This window comes from Triticum aestivum, chromosome 6B (genome assembly GCF_018294505.1).
Source record: "Triticum aestivum cultivar Chinese Spring chromosome 6B, IWGSC CS RefSeq v2.1, whole genome shotgun sequence".
Taxonomy (NCBI): Eukaryota; Viridiplantae; Streptophyta; class Magnoliopsida; order Poales; family Poaceae; genus Triticum; species Triticum aestivum.
Genome location: NC_057810.1, coordinates 282,300,301 through 282,326,840, shown reverse-complemented (window position 1 = coordinate 282,326,840; position 26,540 = coordinate 282,300,301).

Sequence of the window (26,540 nt, the reverse complement as noted above, 5' to 3'; positions counted from 1 at the left end):
GCAACACTCACTGTTCATCCAATCGATTGGCTTCAGTTAGCAGCAGTAGCAAAAGAATCGCTCCATCGGGTTCAGTTAACAGCCATCGATCGATCGCTCGGGTTCCGTAACGCGTAGCCCGCAGTGCAATCGCTCGGGTTCACTTAGAGCCCAACCGCTCGCTCGGGTTCAGTTAGAGCCAACGCCTCACACGTGTACGAGAGAAACGCGCATCGCTCGACCCCCGACCTCCCACCGTAACCGGCAACTCCCTGAAATTTTCCTCCCCCTCACTTCTACCACGGTTTTTACCGTCATGGACGGCCCAAAGAATGTCATGCAGCTGCGTCTCCGGCCCGCCCAGGACGAAAAGCCCATTTTCTGTCATGATTTTTTGTCATAGAAGTAGGAGCCCACCACATCTATGACGATACCGGGTTTTGTCATAATTATCGTCATTGAAGTGTCATATGTATGACAGAATTTTTTTTCGTTCAGCCCAAAATGTCATGGATGTGTCTTTTTTTGTAGTGATCGCCGACTACCTGTCAAAGCGTGTTGCCCTCAAGCTACCTGTGGAACTAGGTACTTTTGTGCTTCAGTTAACCCAACCATACGTTGAGCCATTGACAGGGTAGAGCAAGTGGAGGAAGCTAGGCCCCGGCAAGTACTTCCCCACCGAGCTCCCCGGAGCCGCTGGCGAAGATGTTGCCATGGATGCCGATCCTGCTACAGGGCAACCGACTCCGGCAGGACCTCAGGTCATGGCCGTGGAGCCGGCCGCTCCCGCGGCAGAAGAAATGCCTTGGGTCCTTGCCGTCGAGCCACAGGCTCCGGCATGGGCACCGCACACCGTCCGGTTCCTTCAAAAAGGGGAGCTTCCTGAGGAGCAAGAAGAGGCAGAAAAAGTAGCCCGCCGGTCTGCTCTGTACCAGTTCGTTGATAGCGTATTGTACAGAAGAAGGCCAAACGGGGCGAAATTGATGTGCATCTCCTGGGAGGAAGGACTAAAGTTGTTGGCGGAGATACATGGAGGCATATGTGGCTCCCACATAGGGTCGAGGGCCCTTGCCGGCAAGGCTTTCCGGCAAGGTTCCTTCTGGCCCACTGCCCTCCAGGATGCGACGGCACTAGTAACCAAGTGTGAAGCATGCCAGTTCCATTCGAAGAAGCTTCATCAACAAGCTCAAGCCCTTCAAACTATCCCTCTCTCCTGGCCCTTCTCGGTCTGGGGGCTCGACATCTTAGGCCCTTTCCCCCGTGCAGTAGGGGGCTTTGAGTACTTGTATGTCGCAATCGACAAGTTCACAAAGTGGCCAGAAGTGGAAGCAGTGAGGAAGGTGACAACGCAGTCAGCCATCAAGTTTTTCAAGGGACTAGTGTGCCGTTTAGGGGTACCCAACAAGATCATCACCGACAACGGCACACAGTTCATGAGCCACGCCTTCATGCAATATGTTGAGGATCTCGGCAGCAGGGTCTCTTTTGCTTCCGTGGCACATCCACGGAGCAACGGCCAAGTGGAGAGGGCGAATGCAGAAGTCCTGTCGGGCCTAAGGACGAAGACTTTTGACAGGCTGCGCAAGGGTGGAAGGCACTGGATTGATGAGTTGCCGACGGTTCTTTGGTCGATCAGAACGACGCCAAACCGAGCAACCAGCTAGACACCCTTTGCCCTGGTCTATGGGGCAGAGGCAGTTCTCCGCACGGAACTCATATACGGGTCACCTCGAGTGCTCGCTTATGATGATCTTGAGCAAGAGCAATTGTGGCAAGATGACGCAACACTCCTTGAGGAAGATCGTCTTCGGGCAGCTGTGAGAGCAGCACGGTACCAGCAAGCTTTGCGCCGCTACCATAGCCGCAAGGTTCATGCCCGGAGCCTTGAGGAAGGCGATCTTGTTCTTCGACACATTCAGTCGGCCAAGAATTCCAACAAGTTGACGCCAAAGTGGGAAGGCCCTTATTGGGTAACGCGAGTCACCAGGCCCGGCGCAGTCCGGCTGGAAACCGAAGATGCCATTCCAATGAGCAACTCATGGAACATCGGGCATCTTCGCAAGTTTTACCCATAAGGCGCGGCTGCCGGGCCTCCTAGCAAGCCACCCTTTTGTACAAGCCTTGCCGGCAAGGCATGTAACCCTTTGTACAAAGCCAGACGCAAACCCTGAGCATAAATAAACGAAGCGCTGGCGCCCTAAGTTATAGCATGCATGCTAGGCTGAGTCTCTTCCTCGGTTAGGGTTGATAGTGCTTAGCGGCGGCTAACCCCTAGCTTAGAGGTCGAGTGCGCGTCTCTCTGTTCTTTTCTGTCTTCCTTTGGTTCGCAGGGCACGTAAGTATTCTTGTCGAGCTGTCCTGAAAGAAAAGGAACGGACCGGGGCCCGGGCCCCGGCAAGCCAGAGTTGCCAGGGGCTGCAAGAACAAGGATCCTTCTGTGGCAAGCCAAAATCGCCGGGGGCTGCAAATCTAGATAAGTCTTTTATCCCCTATCATGCGTTTCGTTATGGACTGGGATGCGTGAAACCCCGTTCTATCTCTGAGCTACATTGCTCCCCCTTTTCGGCACCCAAGGATTGTTTCCTGGGTCTGGATCTGGTCGTAGCCGCGGCAACAAAGGAGGGGAACGAGGGGCCTAAACCCACCTCATCCTTGCCTCCGCCAAGAGCGTGGGAAAGGTCAAGCGAGGTGGGAAGACGCAAGGCCTGTTGCCGGAAAAAATAAACATTTATCTTAATGATGACAAGGACTCACCCCTTGTCGTGGGTTCCTCCCAAGAACGAAAATCCCCGGCAAACATCCCTTTTTTCATTAAAAAACATCCCGTACAGGTACAGTCCAAACGAAATGAAAAACATGAAAAAGGGGGATTACAAGTTCTAAAGCTAGCAAAGGCCCGAAGGCTTACAAGACTAAAAAGATATAGGGTGCCCATAATCCCTTTCTTGTCCCTCTCCTCGTGAAATGGAACGGGAAAGCAGAAGGGAAAAAGGGGCGCCTAGGCGAGCTACGAGTGGCAGAAGACACCGAGAGAACATCTCGGTGTCCGTCCAAGGGTTGGATGGTGATGGCGGCGCCGGAGGCAGAGCTCGAAGACAAGGCGGCAGGGCGCGAACACACGACAAAGGCGTTGGTGTCCGCATACTCTGACTTGACGGCCTCGCTGCTCGTCCTCTTCCTCTTCCACAGCCTTCCTACGACAGCCGCCCAAGGAGGCGACCCCGAGAAGTTCAAGGAGATGGCAACACGGATGATGGGGTCGCCGGTGCCACTCGGTGCAGCGCCCGACACCTAGTCGGACCCATCATCTTGCCGCCCGCTGCCCTTGTCGTCGCTGCCGTTGTCTTCCTCGCCACTCTCGCTTGAGGAGAACTCTTCATCATCAGAGGAGCTCTCTACGCAGCACCTCACGCGGGTCCCGAAGTGCCCGAAGATCTTAACGGAGAGGAGGCCGCCCTCCATTAGTTTGAAATGGAGAGCGAGCCCGTCCATCAAGCTGTGAAGGTGAGCGAAGGTCTTCCACCCTCGATGAAGATACATGACGTGAGGGGCGGGGAGCTCGACATCGACCCACATGCCGCTGTTCCCGCAACCCCTCATGTGTAGCCGCAGCGCCTGTGGCGGATCCAGTTCCATCTCCCGCGCAAACGGGGTCGGAAGGCGAAGGCGACGGCGTGGCGGATGGCGCAGCCTGACAAATAATTCGCAGGGATTATCCCTAGCATGGCCCTCCATCGGAGGAAGGGCTGCTGGAGGGGGCGAGGCGGATCTGCCGCCCCGTCCTCCTCTCCCCCGGGCTCCACGGCGGCCTCGGCCTCACCCCCGTCCCCTCCCTCTAGCGGCCGGCTCCGCCGCTACGAGTTCTTGGGGAGGAGTGATGCGCTGTCTGGCCGAAACCCTCGCCGCCACTGATGAAGCATCGCCACGCCCCCTCGCCATAGCAAAAGAAGAAAGGAAGCAGAGATGGGAAGAGGCAAATGGTGAAAGGTTGGGAGGCACCATCCCTCCCGTGCCCCTCTTTATAAAGGGGCGGGGGCGAGGCTCGGCCGCCCCCTCTCGGCCAATCCGGCCTCTGGAGATGACAGCGTGCAGGGCCGTCGACCGCCCTCCCCGCTCCATTGAAGGCGCATGGGAATCGACCCACACGCGCGCGACTATCCACGACCCCTGCGCTTGTCATTCGCTCTGCATGCAGCAAACGTGGCGCAAGGAGCGGGTGCGATGGGGTGCGTGGAGCGACGGTTCCCGAGCGAGGGCAGTAAATGGGAGGCGGCCCAGCGGTCTCGAAGAGACACGCAAGCTGCCTCTTTACTGTCCACCGAAAAGTGACGCCAGCATGCCCACGTCATGCGCGCGCATGACCCCCACGTCGCGCGTTCAACGCAGGTCGTGGGGAAGCGCAGCAGGCGGAACAGTGGTTGCGGTAAAATCCGCCTCAACTGCCCGCACACCGTTCTGGGCCTGGCCCAACAATGTGTTGCGCCTATGTGTGACCCAGGCCCGGGGGCTCCTGTCGGTGTACAAAAGTAGGGGCCTAGCTTTTGACCCCTTTAATTGTGCACGGGCAGTCAGAGCCACCTGCCACGACCACACATGAGCAAGGCAAGAGAGGGAAGCCAGAGAAGAGCCAAGGCCACAGGGACAAGCAAAGCAAAACAACAAAGGACCAAGACCACAAAGGTTGCACGGGAAATACAGGTTGCCCTGGCAAGGACCCTTGCCGAGGGCAGCCCAGCAGCCCCGGCAAGATCCTTGCCGGGGCAGCTCATCCACACCCACTGAGCGAGCCACCTTCGAGCCCACCGACGCTGAGCAGTCGCGTTGGGACAGGGTTCGGGAGGCGCCTCCATGGTGGCATGAGCAATCAAGATCAAATGGGGATAGGAGAGCAACCATCCCCACCGAAGAAACCCACAAGACGCCCCGGCAAGATCCTTGCCGGGGAAGCCAGCGCACCGCGGCAAGACCCTTGCCGGGCCACCCGGCAAGACCATCATCAAGCGCTCCAGCAAGGCCACTACCAGCCCCGCAACAACCAAGTTCCTACCGCCGTTCATGCACAGCCACCGACCCAACCAGCTGGGCAGGCACCTGCGTGGCAGCATGCAGACCTTCGTGGAGCCTCCACCAGCGCGCCACCTCAGCTGCCTGCCTGCCTACATGGCGCTGCATGCGTTGCTGGTCGGGGCGCGTGTCGAAGCCAGGAGGGGCGGCGACGGACGGGACGGGCCTCACCCCCGTCCCCCAATAAAGTGACGGACACCTAAGCCCCGCATTTAATGCGTCTTGCCCTGTAATACTAGCGATAACCTCGCAACGCTGTAGCACTTTCCACCTCCTGTGTGCCACTGTGGCAGCCCCTTTCGCTTATTAAAGGAGGCCCATGGCAATACTGAGAAGGGATTCGGCTCTTTTGAACCTCGCAGCACCCAGAGCTAGTTCGAGAGCTCAAGAACACTAATACAACCACCAAAGCAGGATCGTAGGGGTTTACGCATCTTTGCGGCCCGAACCTGGGTAAATCCCCTGTGTGCCATCCCCTAGTCCCGCTCTTCTCACGATTCCGCGCCCCGCAACCGCAGAAGGGATGCCAGTGGTCCCATAGGTGTCGTTTCCCACCGACAGGAAGGTATCTCATACCCCGGCTCCCAACCTTCTTTGCCAGAAGGCCCAAAACCGTTTGATAGCCTTGTCAAGTTAACCTGATGCAGTGCATGTCCGTGTCCGACACGAACCCTTCAGTTCAAGGACACCCAGCAGCACCCCAATTTTATGTGCCCACCACTAGACGTACTTGACGTGCAAAGATGCAACATCGGGGATGACAATTCTCTTGATATTCATGAGGGATCATTCTATCATTCTAACATGCATAGAAACAAAGAAGCATAACAATCACAAATAAACACATATTGTGAAATAGTATGGATCCTTCATGGACGTTCTTCCAGGTCGGCTCCGACTCCGATGACCATCTAGGAACTCCATCTTGTTTGTCACGCCGGGACGCCAAGCCGCCAACCTGATCTCTATTATCCAACTACTACAACTAGTAATGAATTTACATAGAGTCACAAGTCGACACACAGGTCGTTATACAATATAATGACAGCACTTTGGCTCCTGCCGGCTGACAAACATGACACGCATGCCACGTATAAATTACACACATGCATCAAATACACATGAGCCATACTATTCACATCAAACCTGCAAAACAAAGTTATGCATAGAATCGCATTCTACCGATTTGTGTGTCGGGTACGAAATGCACGGCGCTACGCACACAGCGGTCCCGCTAGCGGGGTTCGAAGGGGCAGCGCCCCTTGCGGGGAAGGATCCGAATCCTCACTAGCTCACACCCACACAAGAACAGATCTCCCGAGGTTGTTTTTCCTCTGTACTAGTTCATCCTCAGCCCCTCGCGAGGCTAATCAACCCCAAAGCAAGACTAGGGTCTTACACCGCAAGGTGGCCCAAACCTGGGTAAACTGTTGTGTCCCTTTCCCTTCTTGTTCATCGAGCTAGGCCGTGGGCGTGGTGAATTTGTTGGCTGGAGAGGTTGAGTTCTTTGCACATGCCCCAGAGTTCGAACCTCTCTTGGGTCTGCGGAGCCCTGAATCTGAGATTTGGCACACCAGGTAGGGGCGTGTCGAAGATCCATTCTCCGTCAGCCACGCTCCGCCCGTGCCGTGTGGTTCCCATGGCAGGTGCTGCCCCACCCGCCGGGCTGCCAGGTGCGTATGGGGGCACCGCGGGCCTCCGGGTTTTCTCCCCCGCCTTGTGACATGTGCAGTGGCCGCCGAAGTTTAGGTCGGAGTTTGCCGTCGCGGTATGATGGCGCGGCGGACCCCGTGGAGTTCCTCCGGGTGTACGCAGAGGCCATCTGGGTGGCTGGCGGAGACGACAAAGTCATGGCGAACTGGCTCCCTATGGCTCTCATAGGCGTGCCTGAAAGTGCTAGTATAGACTAGAGGGAGGGTGAATAGGCGATTTTTATGAAAGTCTTCAAAACTTAGAAGTTTCGAAGACAAACAACAGAAATGACCTAGTTGATATGCAGCGGAAGATAAACTACTGTAAGTAAACCATAGTCAAGTATGCAATGATGTGAAAGCACAGGACTAATAGTAGCTAAGTAGTAAGAATCAGGATGGAAGATAGTATGAAGCCAATTAACAGTAGTAGTCAAGCAATGACGTCAAACAGGTATGACAGATAGGCAATGACTTCACGAAGACAAACTTAAGTAAAGGATGGAAAGGGATAGAACCAGTCGCTTGTTGAAGACATAGGATTTGTTGGACCAGTTCCAGTTGCTGTGACAACTGTACGTCCGGTTAGGGAGGCTGAGATTTAACTCAGAAGACCGTGTCTTCACCTTATTCCCCTTGAGCTAAGGACACCCAGTCCTCGCCCAATCACTCTGGTAAGTCTTCAAGGTAGACTTCCAAACCTTCACAGACTTCGTTCACCGGCAATCCACAATGACTCTTGGATGCTCAGAACGCGACGCCTAACCGGCTGGAGGATTCATAGTCCTCAAGTGTAATAAGTCTTCAGGTCACACAGACAGAAAGACTTCAGTGATGCCTAACACTCTTTGGCTCTGGGTGTTTGGGCTTTGTCCTCGCAAGGATTTCTCTCTCTCAAATGCTTCGAGGTGGGTTGCTCTCAAACGACAAAAGCCGTGCACGAACTCTGAGCAGCCACCAATTTATGGTGTAGGGGGTGGGCTATTTATAGCCACAAGGCAACCCGACCTGATTTGTCCGAAATGACCCTGGGTCACTAAGGAACTGACACGTGTTTCAACGGTCAGATTTCAAACACACGCGACAACTTTACTTGGGCTACAAGCAAAGCTGACTCATCCAGCTCTGGATAAGATTTGCTCTCATTGTCTTCGCTCGAGGACATAGGATTTGAGTTGAGCATCACTTTAGTCACTCTGACTTAGTTCACTTGGACCCCACTTAACAGTACGGTGGTTCCTATGGCTCAACAAAGAAGAAAAGGAAACAACGAAACCACACAGTCTTCGCGCTCCATAGTCTTCACGCAATGTCTTCTCATGTCATAGTCTTCAATATGAATATCTTCTCATACCACCATTGTCTTCAATGTCTTCATACATTTTTAGGGGTCATCTCCGGTAGGTAAACCGAATCAATGAGGGACACTACCTGCGTTATCCTGCAACTCTCACAAACGCATTAGTCCCTCAACCAACTTTGTCGTCAATACTCCAAAACCAACTAGGGGTGGCACTAGATGCACTTACAATCTCCCCCTTTTTGGTGATTGATGACAAACTGGTCGAAGTTTTCAACGGGGATAAAGTATGTGAAATTGTAAGGATAGGGAATTGTCTTCATAAGTAGCAAGGGCTCCCCCTGAAGATGTGCATATAAGTAATTTGCTTTTGGAATGCAAATGCACATGGCAGGTTGTAATTGTGGAGATCCACTTCAACTTATGAAGATAATTTATCATGCATGAAATGATATAGCAAGTAGAATGACATGCATAATGAAAAATGGAGGTCTGCGGAATGATCTAAGTGCGGAAGTTATCATCGCACATGCGGAATTTATCATCGCATCACAGTAAAGCAAATAAGTAGCAGACGACCATCAAGTTTAGGTGTTACAACTCAAAGAACTAAATGTTTCAAAAGCAAGAGTTCTAAGCACGAGGCAAAATATAATGCAACCGCCCATATGAACCCGCTTGAAGACTATCAACTCATACGCTTCTTCCCCTTTTGTCAGTAAAGACAAAAAAGGTTTGAAGACATAGAGCATCTACTCGTCCTCATGAGTAGGTGAAGCAGCAGGGTTATCGTCGTTGGTTGGCGGTGCAGACGAACTTGGTGCAGTGTTGATGCGTGCAGTAGTAGGAGGTGGTGAAGTAGCATCATCTTCATCATCGATCACTCTGGCATTGACAGTTGCCGCGGAGGAAGAATATTCAGAGTCTTCAAGAGATGGAGTGCGACGTAGGATAGCAGTCCGTGGAGGAGTGGAGTCAAACTGGAATCTTTCATTGAAGCCATCGTCTTGAAGATCTGCTTCAGCACTAAGCAGGGTCAAGCTCTTCCATGATCGCCGGCAAGTCTCATGAGCAACAAATGCATTCTTGGTGGCAAGGTTTCGAATGCGATTGACATCCACCAAGAGGCTTTGCATCTGTCTCTTGAGCCAAAAGTGATGTTTATCCTGTTTCTAATGAAGGGCCACAAGAAGTTCTTGGTCATTGAGAATGCGAGAACGCTTCCGAGGCCTTTGGGCAATGGTGCTTTCAGTGGCTTTAGTAGGTGCTCGATGAGGCAGACGAGTACTTACAGCCAATGGATAGATTCGTGTTGTTGCTTGAACACCTTCAATGGGTTGAGTGAAGCTTTGGTGCTCGGCATTCTGAAGACAAAGAGGCTTCTTGGCAGGGTCAGACTATATGGCTTCAACTGACATATCAACCTCTGGTAAAAAGATCAGATGATTGTGAGCAGACGGTTGATAGTTGACAGATGAGTGTCGCTTGATGAGGCGCATGACCCATGGAGCATAAAACTTCAGACCAAACAGGTCAGATCCAGAAGCAGCAAGTTGCCTGATGAAGAATTCTTGAGTATTGAAGCTGATGCCATTGAGAATGTAAAAGACCAAAGTCTTCATAGCTCCTTCAAGTTTGGCCGCTGATGAATGTCCTTTGATAGGCCATAGAGTTTGCCTGATAATATGATATATTGTGCGTGGCAGATACTCAGGGTCTTCAACAAAGAACTCTGTTGGATATTCAGCGTCAGATGGCAAGGGCTTCATCATGCTCAACATCTGGCTCATGTTGGGTTCTGGCTTATGGAAGATGCTCTCCAATGCATTGTGGTGTAGCTGACAATCAGGCTCATATAGCTCTCCAGGAGTGGCTAGCCCTGTAAGCTCGATGATGTCAAGAGCTTTGGCTTCATGATGAACGTTTCTGGTCATCCACTCGAGGACCCATGTCTTGATATCTCTGTTGTAGCCGCGAATGTGTAGAGTAGCATAGAATTGAAGCAATAGCTCTTCATTCCAGTGTTCTTTGCCTGTCACAAAGTTGAGCAGACCAGCATCACGAAAACAATCAAGTGCTTCTTCTAAGCACGACAGTCCAGCAATGGCTTCAGTGTCAAGGCGCATATGAGGGAAAATGTGCCCTTGATCATATAGAACGCAGGAGTAATAGCTTCGTTGTTGACAGCTCCAGAGCTGATCTGATGATATCCTTGGTTTGGAGTAGGGGTTCTTGGCGCTTTCAAATAATGTATTGTGGCTTTTGAAGCCATTAGCATTGAAGGACCCTGGTGAGTTTGCAGTACCTGGAAACCTTGGCAGTCTTGGCTTGGGCTTCTGGACCTGAGGCCTATGCTCAACATGATAGTCAAATTGAGGTCCAGAGGCAGTAGGCGGAGGTACCAGAATGGGCCATCGAACAGTGGTTAGCTGACCATGACTGTATGCTTGCTCAATTGTATGGGGCCTTGGTGGCGGAACAGGAGCAGTGGCAACAGCTGAGGCTTCAGGCTGCACAGCAAGTGCTTCGGGAGCAGTTGCCTCATTAGCTTCAGGCGCAGTGGCCTCATTAGCTTCAGGCCCAGTGGCCTCATTAGCTTCAGGCACACTGGTTGGTGCAGGCTCCACATTAGCGTCAGCCATGACTACGTCATTGGCTTCATTGGCATTGGTGGTGGCAGCTTCAACATTTTCAACCTCCTCTTGATGAAGAGGAGGGTTGGGCACTGGCACGTTCACATCAGGAACAACTTCTTCAATTACAGGGGGAGTAGGGACACATATGTCTTCTTGATTCTCTTCGGCTGATGCAACCGGAATGTCTTCAGCAGCTTGGGCTTCAGACTCGGAGACATTCACAGTGGGAGTGGGTTCAGAAAAGACTTGACGTGCAACAGGTGGACGTTGCACTTCTCCTTCTGGAACGCTCGACAGAGGGACTTGAGGCCTTTGTCCTTTGTGCAGCCTGCGAAATGCTGGCAATGCCTTTGGAGATGGAGTTGGCTGGGCCTCAAAGTCTTCATCTTCTTCTTGCACGGGTGGTGTAGCTTGTTGTTGTTGTTGGGGAGTACTTGGGGAGTCTTGTTGCTGTGGGTGATCAGCCCATGATGCATCCTGAGCAATTGGCGTCAGAGGACGACCAATTCTGATGAGTTCGCTGTTTGTAAGAACAGACGATGATACCATGTTGTGTTCGATCTGAGGAAGAACTTCATCATCTTCAACATTGTCATCATGACCAATGTCTTTAGCAATGGTGGTTCCAGCTGCTGGAATATCTTCAGCTTCATGAGCAGGCTCATGAACTATCACCCTTCTTTCTTGATGTTCTGACGCAGGGCGAACCACTAAAATGGGTTCAACAACTAAGGGCTCTGTGGGAGCAGCCCTAGTCTTCTTGGTCTTGCGCTTCTTCTTGGATGGAGCAGCATCAGAGGCTTCAGTATTCTTCCTCTTTCTGGCTTCAGCCTCGGCAGCCCTCATCTTCTTCTATTCTGAAGCGGTTGTGGTGACCTTTGGCTTCGAGCCAGTCATGCTGCTTGGGAAGATAATGCGAGGGGCTTCATGGCTTGAAGGTGCAGGCTGGTCATCAGGAAGCTTCTTCTTTTTCTTTGCAGCCATCCTGGGGTCAATGCCAGGACGACCAAGTGACTTGCGCTTCTCAGCCTCATTATAGGCAAGCACACACTTATCAGCCAAACTCTTCATGCGCTCTCGAGAGCTCTGAGCTTCTTGGCGCTTCTTCAAAAAAGCTTCTTTAAGCTCATGCAACATGATCTTGAAATTTCTGACGTCTTGAACACTTAGCTTGGCCACATGCTTCTTGAATTGAGCCTTCTCATAATCAATTTTGTTCTTCAGCTCAACGATGCGCTGAGCGAGAGCTAGCTCAGAAGCAATGGCGCCATTGAAGGCGACACTGAGGCCAATGGGAAGCTGCAAATCTTCAAAGCTGAGATTGGGGGTGTCGAACCACTCATCAATGAAGTTATGAATGATTGCCACATCAAAGAGAGGCAAGTTGTTGAAGATCTCTGCTTCTTCCTTGCTCTTTATCAGTTGCTCAAGGGCATCATCAGCAAGATCTTCATCACTAGACAGATTAATGGGTTCTTCACGCAGAATGGCGGCAGGAGTCAAGGCTTGATCAGTATGCCTGACAAGTTGCTTTTTCTTCTCCGTCTTCTTGGAGATACGGGATTGATCTTCAGAGTGCACACTGGCTTCAGGAGGTGTAGTGGCCAGAGGCTTCGCATGTGAAGCTTTTGGATGTGCTGATTTAGAAGCCTTTGGCTTCTTTTGCTTCTGCGGCTTCAGAGGAGGAGCTAGGGCTTCATCAGTGTCAGCATCATTATCAGAATGATCTACTCTGGCACCCTGAACCAAGATGTAGGTGATGAGGCTGTCAAGGTTGGAGAAGGGGCCGATGACATTAGGTTTTGCATCACGAGAGCCGTCAGCACGAGGAGCAGAGGGACCGGGGTTGAAGTCTAATCCCAATGACTTCTTGTTTTCCTTGGCCGAAGCCTTTGCATGCTGGAAGTTGCGCTTGAAGAGATTATCATCACGAGACCAGAGTAATGATGTGGGATCGGCATTCTCAGGCTGAGGTCCACGGACCATGCAGGGATAGAAATCTTGTGCAATAGCTTCAGCTCAGTTCTTGGGTTGAAGGCCTCGATAGAGAATATCGCCCCAAGGACTCTTGATTGCATTCTTCTCTGCATATTCCTTGGTTACGAACTTGTACTTGAACCACTCTTCAGCCCAATAGCGTCGAATCCATTGGATTCGTGTCTTGCGCTAATGATAAGTCTCTTCAGGATCTGTCTTGTAGAGCTCAGCTAGGTCATCAGGCAGATCTTTGGATATTCCTTCTCTGCGCTATCTGCCACCCTTCCTTGCTGATTTTTCTGCAGCCATGAACTTCAAACTGAATGGCTTCAATATGTTCAAAGGCTTCAGAGACTTACGCTTGCTGGTCAGGCAGGAACTGGCTTCAGGAGAATTGATATGATGCTGTAAGTATTCTGCAAACGAATGCAGACTATGAGAACCAAGGGATTCTCCCACGGACATGTACCTGTGACAGCATTAGAGATGCGAGGGAAGGGGAAGAGGTCATATGCATTTTCAGAAGATTTTGAAGATAAATCAGTTTGAAGACATTGACCTCATGATGCGAAGACATTCACTTATATAGGTGAGTTGGTTCCAGATTTGTACCAATCCGTGAATAAGTACAAGTGAGGAATCAAACTAGACAGGAAATCTAAGTGAATTGACTAGGCAGTATGAGATGAATCTTGAAGATCAAAAAGGTGGTAAAATAGAGTTATAATTACCGCACGAAGAACTGCTAGATGGGATGAATAGGAGACCGAGCAGTTCAGCCCATCGTGCCCTAACTTGGCGACGGAGGACACCTACAGCGACGACGGAGAGGACGATGTCCGCGGCCGGCGTGAGGACGGCGTCGGAGAAGTCGCGGCAGCTAAGCGCTTCGTCGCCGGCGTCGTCGAGAGCTAGCGGTGGCGCTAGGGTTTTGACGAGGTGGGGAGGTGGAAGAAGGATTTCTTTACCGCAGGGGACAAGTATTTATAAGTAGGTGAGCGGCACAGCGCAATTACGCTGGTGCCCCTGGCGGTTCACATCTGAGGGGCACGTGGCAAGCATGCAACATACTCAGAGTTGTCCCACGTTCCCACGCCCGCCAGGCATGTCGGAGAGTTGTTCCGGCTTTACCGGATTTCAACAATAAAGATAAGTCATTTAAAACAAATTTAATGTTTGTCTCTTTGCCTTCTGCTGACTAGGACGCAGAGAAGACATTCGACAGTTTCAATAGAATGCATATGATTTGGACAGATAGAGTTTGAGATAGAAAGCATAGAGAGGTTAGGGTCCGATCACATTCACTTAGTTCAGAAGATTCAACTTGAAGACATAGCTATAAGTGAATGCTGTAGAGGACAGAACACTAGTATATTCATATATATATCAGAAAGCAATCAAATCATCATAGCGCAGAAAATCATGAAGATAAATTGAAACTGAAGACAAACCAAATGCGAAGTCTTTGCAAAAGTAACGCCACGAGTGAAACACTTCAAACAGAGAAATTTGGTGGTGGCGTTACCCACCGTATAGGAAGTATTAGACCCAGACACGGCGCACAATTATCGTGGCGCTCCGAAGTCAAATTCCAGGTTAATGTATTCACACTCAGAGTGTAAATCTTCATTGATTGAAGATATACATTACTTTGTGTGTTGCACATCTAAGTCATCAACATGCATAAGTGTTAGGATGTGTGCCTGATCATAGGACATTAGAGGATTCCAAGATATTTAGCTCACACCGTAACTTGCAAAACCTTTTCTCATCCAAGGGCTTTGTGAAGATATCTGCCAGTTGCTCTTCAGTGTTGTCATGAATGATGTCAATATCTTTCTTCATGACATGATCTCTGAGAAAGTGATGACGAATTTCAATGTGCTTTGTCTTCGAGTGCTGGACTGGATTGTTTGCTATCTTGATGGCACTTTCGTTGTCGCAGAAGAGAGGTACTTGTTTCAGATTGATGCCATAGTCCTTGAGAGTTTGCTTCATCCATAGAAGCTGAGCACAATAGGATCCAGCAACAATGTATTCAGATTCTGCAGTTGAGAGTGATACACAATTCTGCTTCTTTGAAGACCAACAGACAAGTGATCGACCAAGAAAATGGCATGTGCCTGATGTAGACTTGCGATCCACTTTGTCACCAGCATAATCAGCATCCGAGAATCCAACCAAATCAAATTTTGAGCCCTTGGGATACCATAATCCGAGTGTTGGGGTGTAAGCCAAATATCAAAGAATTCGCTTCACAGCTAAGTGATGCGATTCCTTTGGTGCCGCTTGGAATCGAGCACACATGCAAACACTAAGCATAATATCTGGCCTAGATGCACATACATAAAGTAAAGAACCAATCATGGAGCGGTATACCTTTTGATCGAACTCTTTGCCATTATCGTCAGGACCAAGATGGTGTTTGGCTGGCATTGGCGTCATATAACCTTTGCAGTCTTCCATTCCAAACTTCTTTAGACAATCTTTGAGGTATTTTTCTTGAGATATGAAGATGCCATTTCTTTGCTGACGAATTTGAAGACCAAGGAAGAACTTCAGCTCACCCATCATGGACATCTGATATTGCTCTTGCATCATGTACCCAAACTCATCATTATACTTCTGGTTGGTGCAGCCGAAGATTATGTCATCCACATATATTTGGCACACAAACAGTTCACCATCATATGTCTTCGTGAAGAGTGTGGGATCAAGGGATCCTGGTTTGAAGCCTTTGCTCTTCAGGAAGTCTTTGATTGTATCATACCATGCGCGAGGAGCTTGTTTGAGGCCATACAGTGCTTTGTTCAGCTTGTACACCATATCAGGATGTTTTGGATCTTCAAAGCCAGGTGGTTGAGCTACATATACTTCTTCTTCAATCTTGCCATTTAGAAATGCACTCTTCACATCCATTTGATATAGCAAGATGTTGTGGTGATTAGCATAGGCTAGCAGTATGCGAATAGCTTCAGGCCTAGCAACAGGAGCAACTGTTTCATCGAAGTCAATTCCTTCAACTTGAGTATATCCTTGAGCCACAAGACGTGCTTTGTTTCTGACGACTTGACCATGCTCATCTTGCTTGTTTCGATATATCCATTTTGTTCCAATAATGTTATGCTTCCGAGGGTCAGGTCGCTTGACAAGTTCCCAAACATTATTCCGCTTGAACTGTTGAAGTTCTTCTCGCATGGCTTGAATCCATTCAGGTTCCATAAAAGCTTCAACAACTTTCTTGGGTTCTGATATTGACACAAATGAAAAGTGTCCACAGAAGTTTGCTAGCTGTGTTGCTCTTGATCGGGTGAGTGGACCAGGTGCATTGATGCTATCAATTATTTTCTCTATTTGTACTTCATTTGCAACACGAGGATGAACAGGACAAAGACTTTGCTCTTGCTGATCATTATCATTATTGGGAGGATTGTCTTCGGTCTGAGCATTATATTTAGGTTGGCTTGGGGCAGAAATGGTAAGTTCCTCTTCAGGCTGTGCTTCAGAAGGCATGATTTCACCAGTTCCCATCAACTTGATAGATTCACTTGGAGAAGCTTCATCTAGTGTACTTGGCAGGAGTTCTCTTTCTGAACCATTAGTTTCATCAAATTTCACATCCACAGTTTCGACGATCTTATAGAGAAAGAGGTTGAAGACTCTGTAGGAGTGTGAGTCCTTTCCATAGCCAAGCATGAAGCGTTCGTGAGCCTTAGGTGCAAATTTTGACTTGTGATGGGGATCCTTGATCCAGCATCTAGCTCCAAATACTCTGAAGTAACTGACATTTGGCTTCTTGCCAGTAAGGAGCTCATAGGATGTTTTGTTCAGAAGCTTATGGATGTACACACGATTGATGATGTGACAGGCTGTATCAATAGCTTCAGGCCAGAACTTTCTTGGTGTCTTGTATTCATCTAGCATTGTTTGAGCCATCTCAATGAGGGTTCTGTTTTTGCGCTCAACAATGCCATTTTGCTATGGTGTGTATGGAGCAGAGAACTCATGAGTGATTCCCATTGTATCCAGATACAGATCAAGTCCTGTGTTCTTGAATTCAGTGCCATTGTCACTTCTGATATGCTTGATCTTCATGCCATAATTGTTCATTGCTCGATTGGCGAAGCGCCTGAAGACATCTTGCACTTCAGTCTTGTAAAGAACTATATGAACCCATGTGTACCTTGAGTAGTCATCAACAATGATGAAGCCATAGAGATAGGCAGTTGTTGTGAGGGTGGAGTAGTGAGTAGGTCCAAATAAGTCCATGTGTAACAGCTCGAAGGGTTGAGATGTTGTCATGATTGTCTTCGAGGGGTGCTTTGCCCTTGTCATCTTTCCAGCTTCACAGGCACCGCACAAATGATCCTTCTTGAACTTGACATCTTCGATGCCACTAACATGCTTCTTCTTGATGAGTGAGTGTAAGTTCCTGATGCCAGCATGTCCTAGCCTTCGATGCCAGAGCCAGCATTCTGAAGCTTTTGTGAGAAGACATACGGCAAGCTATGGACCTGCTGAGAAATCTACCATGTATAGATCATCTTTTCGATACCCTTCAAAGACTAGAGATTTGTCAGATTCCATTAGTATAAGGCAACGATATTTTCCAAATATCACAATCATGTTCAAGTCACAAAGCATTGAGACAGACATTAAGTTGAAACCAAGGGATTCAACAAGCATCACTTTATCCATGTGTTGATCCTTTGAGATTGCAACTCTACCTAGACCCAATACCTTGCTTTTACCAGTGTCATCAAATGTGATGTGACTCTTGTCGGATGGACGTAAGGTTGAGTCCATGAGAAGACTTCGATCACCAGTCATATGATTTGTGCATCCATTGTCCATAATCCATTCTGAAGCTTTTGGTGATGTACGCTACAATGCAGTTAGGAGGATAGGCTTCACAAGAGTGTTGTGAAGCATAAGCATTTGGCACATATAGGGATTGTCACAGCTTATATCAAAGTTAGGACATATAGTATGACTGATAAGCGAATTAGATGTGAAGTATATAGAATGACATTTTATCATGCGTCCTAAATGTGTTTTAGGTCCCCAGCAATGGTATTGGACGCCATTGATTGCTGGCTGGAGACCGTATTCCGCAAAAGAGAGTTAGTTCTTCTTTGCCACCCACATCTTCAGGGGTGGCTTAGAAGCAATGAGTCTAAGTGCAGCATCTAAGAATTTTGGCTTTGGAGCCCTAGCAAATAGCCTTGCAGGAGATGAATGATACTCATATGAATAAGCAGAAAAGTTCTTAGTTCTATGAACATAGCGGTTCGAAGATACATGCTCATATTCATAAGTCTGAGCATGATTTCCCTGCAAAACATTGGCGTTAGGGTGACTCAAGTGAGTCCTGTATCTGTATGATGCCTTTGGACCATATGAAGCTATAGGTCTGGGGTTTGTCTTCTTCCTTGGTGGTGTCATCACGACATTCACCGGAAGATTCTCAATGTACTGCTTAGGTACCCAGATCTTCTTCATAGGTGGTCCATTCCTGCAGTTAGTACCAATGTACCTGGCAAACACTTCACCATTCTGATTTTTGAACAGCTTATAGTTTGCATCAAAGGATTCATCAATGATAATAGGATTAGCACAAGTAAAGCCAGATAAAGTGGATGGGTCTACTGAAGGTTCCTTTGCAGCAACCCATGTGGTTTTGGGGTACTGCTCAGGCTTCCAGTACGAGCCATCAACATTCATTTTCCTCTCGAACCCAACACCCTCTTTCCTAGGGTTTCGGTTCAGAATCTGCTTTTTGAGGACATCGCAGAGTGTCTGATGTCCCTTCAAACTTTTGTACATCCCTGTTTCAAGCAATGTGTTCAACATAGCATTTTCATCAGCAATGGCAGTGGTATCCTCCGCAGAGGGGTTAGTAACCACATCAGTAGGTGAAGACAATGAAATAGTAGCAGCGGTGGAACATTCTGCAACAGATGTAGCGTTATCACGCTCAATGCATTTTAGACATGGTGGTTCAAATCCATCCTGAGCGAAACTGGTCTGTTGAGCGCGAAGTGACTCATTCACTTTTTGAAGATCTTCATGAGTCGCTCTCAATTTCTCAAGCTCTTGTTTCCTTTGAAGATAATCATAGGAGAGCCTTTCATAAGTAGTTGAGAGCATTTCATGACGACCTTCAAGTTCTTGGTACTTAGCATGAAGATTTTTTATGTCTTCAACTAAGGACTGTGAACGTGTCATTTCCGCATCCAACAGGTCACACTTTTGTCTAACAGTTTTTGAGTATGTTCCATAGCCTTTTGTTGTTCAGTTGCAATTTTAGCAAGTGTTTTGTAGCTTGGTTTGGATTCACAATCAGAGTCATCTTCACTTGATGTTTGAAAGTAAGCATCGCGTGATTTTACCTTGGCACCACGTGCCATGAAGCAGTAGGTAGGAGTAGGATCGTCTTCGTCATTAGCTTCAGCGTTGGTGTGGAAGTCATTGTTTTCAGTGTTGAAGATGGACTTGGCAACATAGGCTGTGGCTAGAGCCAGACTTGCAACGCCAGGGTCAGACTCCTCTCCAGACTCCACCTCCGCCTCCTCAGAAGCAGACTCCTCCTCTGAATCCATTTCCTTGCCAACAAAAGCACGAGCCTTGCCAGATGAGCTCTTCTTGTATGATGAAGACTTGGAAGAAGACTTAGAAGAAGACTTAGAGGATTTCTTCTTCTTCTTGTCATCAGAATCATATTCCTTGCTCTTCTTCTTCTTCTTCTTCTTCTTCTCATTATCCCACTGTGGACACTCAGATATGTAGTGACCAGGTTTCTTGCACTTGTGGCAGGTTCTCTTCTTGTGGTCATGGGTGGACGCTTCATAATTCCTTGAGCTGGATGGTGAAGACTTTCTGAAGCCTTTCTTCTTAGTGAATTTCTGGAACTTCTTCACAAGCATAGCAAGTTCCTTTCCAATGTCTTCAGGATCTTCAGAACTGCAGTCAGATTCTTCTTCAGATGAGGAAACAACTTTTGCCTTCAAAGCGCAAGTTCGCCATAGTTTGGGCCATAGATATCTCTTTTCTCAGATAGCTGGAACTCATGTGTGTTGAGCCTCTCAAGTATATCAGACGGATCGAGTGTCTTGAAGTCAGGACGTTCTTGTATCATGAGGGCAAGGGTGTCAAAGGAGCTGTCGAGTGATCTCAGTAGTGTCTTGACGATTTCATGCTTGGTGATCTCAGTTGCGCCAAGAGCTTGAAGTTCATTTGTGATGTCAGTGAGGCGATCGAATGTGAGCTGGACATTTTCATTGTCATTTCTCTTGAAGCGGTTGAAGAGGTTGTGAAGAACACTGATTCTTTGATCTCTCTGGGTTGATACGCCTTCGTTGACCTTGGATAGCCAGTCCCAGACTAGTTTCGATGTTTCTAGAGCACTCATACGGCCATACTGTCCTTTGGTCAGATGACCACAGATAATGTTCTTGGCAGTAGAGTCTAGTTGAATGAACTTCTTGACATCAGCAGGGGTGACACCTTCACCAGTTTTGGGAGCGCCGTTCTTGACGACATACCAGAGGTCGACATCAATGGCTTCAAGATGCATACGCATCTTATTCTTCCAGTAGGGATATTCTGTTCCATCGAACACGGGGCAAGCAGCGGAGACTTTGATTATCCCTGCAGTCGACATAGCTGAAACTCCAGGTGGTTAAACCGAATCACACAGAACAAGGGAGTACCTTGCTCTGATACCAATTGAAAGTGCTAGTATCGACTAGAGGGGGGGTGAATAGGCGATTTTTATGAAAGTCTTCAAAACTTAGAAGTTTCGAAGACAAACAACAGAAATGACCTAGTTGATATGCAGCGGAAGATAAACTACTGTAAGCAAACCATAGTCAAGTATGCAATGATGTGAAAGCACAGGACTAATAGTAGCTAAGTAGTAAGGATCAGGATGGAAGATAGTATGAAGCCAATTAACAGTAGTAGTCAAGCAATGAAGTCAAATAGGTGTGACAGATAGGCAATGACTTCACGAAGACAAACTTAAGTAAAGGATGGAAAGGGATAGAACCAGTCGCTTGTTGAAGACATAGGATTTGTTGGACCAGTTCCAGTTGCTGTGACAACTGTACGTCTGGTTAGGGAGGCTGAGATTTAACTCAGAAGACCGTGTCTTCACCTTATTCCCCTTGAGCTAAGGACACCCAGTCCTCGCCCAATCACTCTGGTAAGTCTTCAAGCTACACTTCCAAACCTTCACAGACTTCGTTCAACGGCAATCCACAATGACTCTTGGATGCTCAGAATGCGACGCCTAACCGGCTGGAGGATTCACAGTCCTCAAGTGTAATAAGTCTTCAGGTCACACAGACAGAAAGACTTCAGTGATGCCTAACACTCTTTGGCTCTGGGTGTTTGGGCTTTATCCTCGCAAGGATTTCTCTCTCTCAAATGCTTCGAGGTGGGTTGCTCTCAAACGACAAAAGCCGTGCACAAACTCTGAGCAGCCACCAATTTATGGTGTAGGGGGTGGGCTATTTATAGCCACAAGGCAACCCGACCTGATTTGTCCGAAATGACCCTGGGTCACTAAGGAACTGACACATGTTCCAACAGTCAGATTTCAAACACACGCGGCAACTTAACTTGGGCTACAAGCAAAGCTGACTCATCCAACTCTAGATAAGATTTGCTCTCATTGTCTTCGCTCGAAGACATAGGATTTGAGTTGAGCATCACTTCAGTCACTCTGACTTAGTTCACTTGGAGCCCACTTAACAGTACGGTGGTTCCTATGACTCAACAAAGAAGAAAAGGAAACAACGAAACCACACAGTCTTCGCGCTCCATAGTCTTCACGCAATGTCTTCTCATGTCATAGTCTTCAATATGAATATCTTCTCATACCACCATTGTCTTCAATGTCTTCATACATATTTAGGGGTCATCTCCGGTAGGTAAACCGAATCAATGAGGGACACTACCTGCGTTATCCTGCAATTCTCACAAACGCATTAGTCCCTCAACCAACTTTGTCGTCAATACTCCAAAACCAACTAGGGGTGGCACTAGATGCACTTACAGTGCCCTGCTCCTGGATACTTAACCTGCCGGAGTCCTCGGTGGCCTCCTGGGAGGAGCCGCGTGGCATGTTTATTGCACACTTCGTGGTGCCGGCGCCCCACGCCGTCGCAGCCATCCTCGGCGGGTCACAGGTGTCCGCCTCAAGCCGCCACGCCAAGCAGCTCTTTCGGCAGGTAGGGGCTGCCCAGTCATGGCGGGGGGCTCCTCCAGGTTCGGCGGCGCCCAAGGCCAACCTTGTCTTCGACTCCAGGGACCACCTCGAGACCACGGTCGACGCTGGTCCACTCCCCAAGCTCTGCACCCCCACCATCTGCAATCGTTACCGTCACTAGGACCCTCGTCGATGGCGGAGCCGGTCTCAACATCCTCTCCGGGGAAACCTCCGGCCTCCTCCATGTGCCTTACGACCGGCTCGTCCCCACCAGGCCTTTTTCAAGGGTAACTGATGGCTCCACCCTACCACTGGGACAGATCTGCCTCCTCGTCACCTTTGGTACGCACGACAACTACAACACCGAGCTCATCAACTTCCACGTCGCCCGCACATGTATTCTGTACAATGCATTTCTCGAGTATCCAGCCCTCGCCAAGTTCATGGCAGCGGTCCACCCCGGCTACAACGTCATGAAGATGCCGGGAAGCAGTGGCGTCCTCACTGTGGCGAGGGACACGAAGGATGCGCTCATGGCCCTCAAGCTCTCTTTCAAGGCCGCGACGGCCATGCAGCCAGACGCGGGGGGCGCTCTGGAGGTCCTGGAGGCTGCGCCAGCGAAGAAGAAACAGTTGTTGTTGGGTTCTACGGTAGGGTGCGTCGACTGAAAATTAAAATTTTCCTACACGCAGACCATCCACGAACATGCTACGGGAGATGGATCACAGTTCGTTACCACTAGACGCGCAGTGCCGTGCAGCGGAAGAAGAGTTGGGCAGCGTGTCCGCGTGGATCGTCTACTCCTCGTCCGATCTCCCTCGAACAGCCGGTCGTCCAATCCCACATATGAGTTCGCCGGAGCAGCGCAAGTGCACCGCCTCTAACGGTATACGCGCGTGCAGGAGGAACACCGTGTGGCGGACTGCTAGGTCCGATCACATAGTCGGTAGCGAGTGGAGGTGGCTATTCGCAACACATGCAAACCCTAGTCGCAGCCGAAGCGATCAACCGCATGAGTGTGCCGCACCTCCACTTTATATAGGCATCTATCGCGGGATCAACACTTGGGCCTCGCACGGATCCTAAAGCCCAAAGTCTACTCGGTCACGTTCCTAGTCCAGTTCGGATCACATCCGACCAGTGTCCTACGAATCGACCTCGTAGGTTCCTTCCCTTAAGCGCGCGACCCCTTAGGTTCAAGTTGGCTTGGTCACAGTTTGGATCACCTCCGATTTGCACGGTTGGTAGCGGCCTCTAGCAAGGCGTGCCGACCACCAAGCAGACTATGAAGCTAGTTAGGCGAACCTGTACAACATGTCACACTTCCGTTCCCTTTGCCGCATGATATATGTTGTCGGGCTCAAGGCGAGACTGTCATCCTTGTGCTAGCCCGACCTCTTTCTCGTTCCAGTGATACTGACCACAGACCGGATTATCTCATAATCCTTGTCGCATGGCCATGCTTATCCTGGTCGGATAACACGAGGGGCCCAGAGTATAGCTCTCCTGATCGGAGGGGCAAATCCCATCTTGCTCGACCATGTCTCGCAGCATGGGACTGGACAAACCTGAAACCTACCTTTGTAACTACCCAGTCACGGAGTAGCATTTGGTCGGCCCAAAGCAAGACTGTCACCATCCCGAGTACATGCGTCAGCTCAGGTCTTAGGACATAGAACGTATGTTGTACTAGAGACTCACAGATGACATATCGCTGCATCCCATAGTTGGGTCTGTCCGACTCGGACCTTATCTCGACTCAGATCCGACTACGTCGAAGTCAGATCCAACCAAACCTTTCCAAGTCCATATTATCCGGTTAGCATCCAATGCTTCATGGGTAATGAGACCGAGCCATTGACTGTGTCATATGCTAGTCTAGTCGGCTGCGTCCACACAACCCTTTCGACTAGGGACCTTTTAGGACAGTCATCATACAATGCATAGTCCCACAAACAAGTCACTTACTTGCTGATACACATCATTGATAATGTCCAAGGACTATCTTTATTCATAAACACATAGGAAATATCATCATACATGATTGCCTCTAGGGCATATCTCCAACAGTTGTTCTCCCAAGATCGGTCCGAGATGAAGCAGGTGCCGGTCGATGACGACAGGGTATCAGGCCCCACCTTCACCATAGGCGCCGGCCTTCCCTCGGACCAGGAAGAAGTGCTGGTTAGCTTCCTCCGTGAGAACAAGGACGTGTTTGCATGGGAGTGATGTCTACTACGCAACTTTATTCTTGTAGACACGTGTTGGGCCTCCAAGCGCAGAGTTTTGTAGGACAGTAGCAATTTTCCTCAAGTGGATGACCTAAGGTTTATCAATCCGTGAGAGGTGTAGGATGAAGATGGTCTCTCTCAAACGACCCTACAACCAAATACAAGAAATCTCTTGTGTCCCCAACACGCCCAATACAATGGAAAATTGTATAGGTGCACTAGTTCGGCGAAGAGATGGTGATAAAAGTGTAATATGGATGGTAGAAATATGTTTTTATAATATGAATAAATAAAAACAGCAAGGTAGAAAATAGTAAACAGGCACAAAAACGGTGTTGCAATGCTCAAAAATGAGGTCTAGGGTCCGTACTTTTGCTAGTGCAACCTCTCAACAATGCTAACATAGTTGGATCATATGATTATCGCTCGAAGTGCAATAAAGAATCACTCCCGAGTTCCTATTAGCGGAGAACAAAAGATAGGAATTGTTTGTAGGTCACGAAACCACCTCAAAGCTATTCTTTCCATTCGATCTATTCAAGAGTTCATAGTAAAATAACACAATGTTATTTTTTTCGTTCGATCTATTCTAGAGTTCGTACTAGAATAACACCTATCGAATTTCGGGTTTCGGCAGACCCTTGAGGTTCGAACACTGGGGTGCGCACGAAGATCTTTCCCCTACCAGCTCACGTCTCGAAGGCTCGCATGGAATCTAAGCTAGCAAGAAGAACACACAAGGGACACGAGGTATACTAGTTCGGGCCACTATTGTGGTGTAATACCCTACTCTAGTTTGTGGTGTGGTGGATTGCCTCAGAGGCTGATGATGAACAATACAAAGGGAGAACAACCTCGCGAGGGCTGTTCTTGAGCTGGTGCGATGAACTGCTTGGTTGAGTTCAGACGCCTCTCTCTAATCTATGCGTGATCTGGATTCTCTCTCCCCTACTCTGCGGTGGCTAGTCCTATTTATAGAGGGAGGCCCCGGGCCTCTTCCCAAATAATGAGCGGGAAGGGCGCCAACAATTGGCCATTTTGAAGGGGAACATCTAGTACACTTATCCTGACTAAAGTTGGTCTGACGATGACGCTGTCCTGGGCTCCACGATGACCTCCATCCTGCCATTCTGCTGGTCTTGGTCTTGTTGCACCGAAACGGTAACCTTTGCCTGATGCCTTGGCCTGTGCTTGCCCCCTTTGCACCGAAGGGGAAACAAGGACACTGTGCAGGCCGGCCCCCGCCTGGCGCCCGCCTGGTTTCAATCGTCATGGCTTGCGTCACTGTTCCTCGCGAGTGACCCTGCCTTGATCTCTCCGCCTCCTCGCGAGCCTGCCTGGTGAGGCTACTCCTGAGGAAGCTTCCTGTCGTCCACCCCGCGAGGCTTGGCCCCTCGCGAGGGTCTTGAGCTTGAGCTGATGAAGCTGGGCTGCACTGGGCCCCCACTTGAGCCACGCCGCAGGCCGCAGGCAGGCAAGTCTAGGGACCCCCGTTCCCAGAACGCCGACAGTAGCCCCCGGGCCCAAGGCACGCCCGGACTTGGCTTAGCAGAGAAGCGAAGGGGCAAGTGTGAAGCGCTACTGGCCCCAATAGCCCGCGGACTTGGGCGCCGCGTGGCGATTTATTGGACGTGGGCGTCTCCGCTTCCGCACGACGCCTCGGCAACCGCATGACTTGACAAGTCCCTGCATGCAAAAATGGGTCATGATTATCTGCAATCTTGGTGGTCGACGGTTGGCCTTCTCCGGCTATATGTACGGGACGGCGCGAGCCCTTCCAGTCCATCCCTTCCTGCTACTCCCTTTCTTCTTCTTCCTCGCCCTTGCTCCTCCTTACGCCAATGGCACCAATCCGCCGGTTTCTGTAGAAGAGAAGGGAAAGGCCCCCCGAGAGGGTCCCGACCCGCTTCCGCCGAAGAAGCGGCTAGTCCTCTGCCGCCGAGACGAGGGTGCTCGGCAGGAGGTGTCGAGGCCTTGGTTTGAGCGGCCGCCGCCTGGGTTTTCGCTGCCCTTGTACACCCGAATCGAGGGCCCTAGAGAAGAAGGCGCCGAGCGACCCGACGGTGCCGCCGTCGACGCCGGCGGGTTACGGCGGTGTGCGTCTTTCCTTCTGGAGTCCATGCCGAGGGCTCCTCTCACGAGCTTGTGCTCCACGCAGCCATGCCTCCTCGATTCTGGATTCGCCTTCCTCCCTCCTTCGCCTTCGAGATCCCGCCGAGGGGGCCTCTTGAGCTCTGGCTGTAGCACGCTGACTGCAGTACCCCTGCGACCGGAGTGGAGGTCGAGGTTGTCGCTCTGGGCAAGGTCTACATGACCCATGGCTAGGGCGAGATCGCCCGGGTCTGCCAGATAGGGGGCGCCCTTGTAATCCACCTTGAATACGATGGCGCCTCCTTGCTGTTCTTCAAGGTCTTCGACGCGGAAGGACGCCGGCTGGTATGCTGCCCC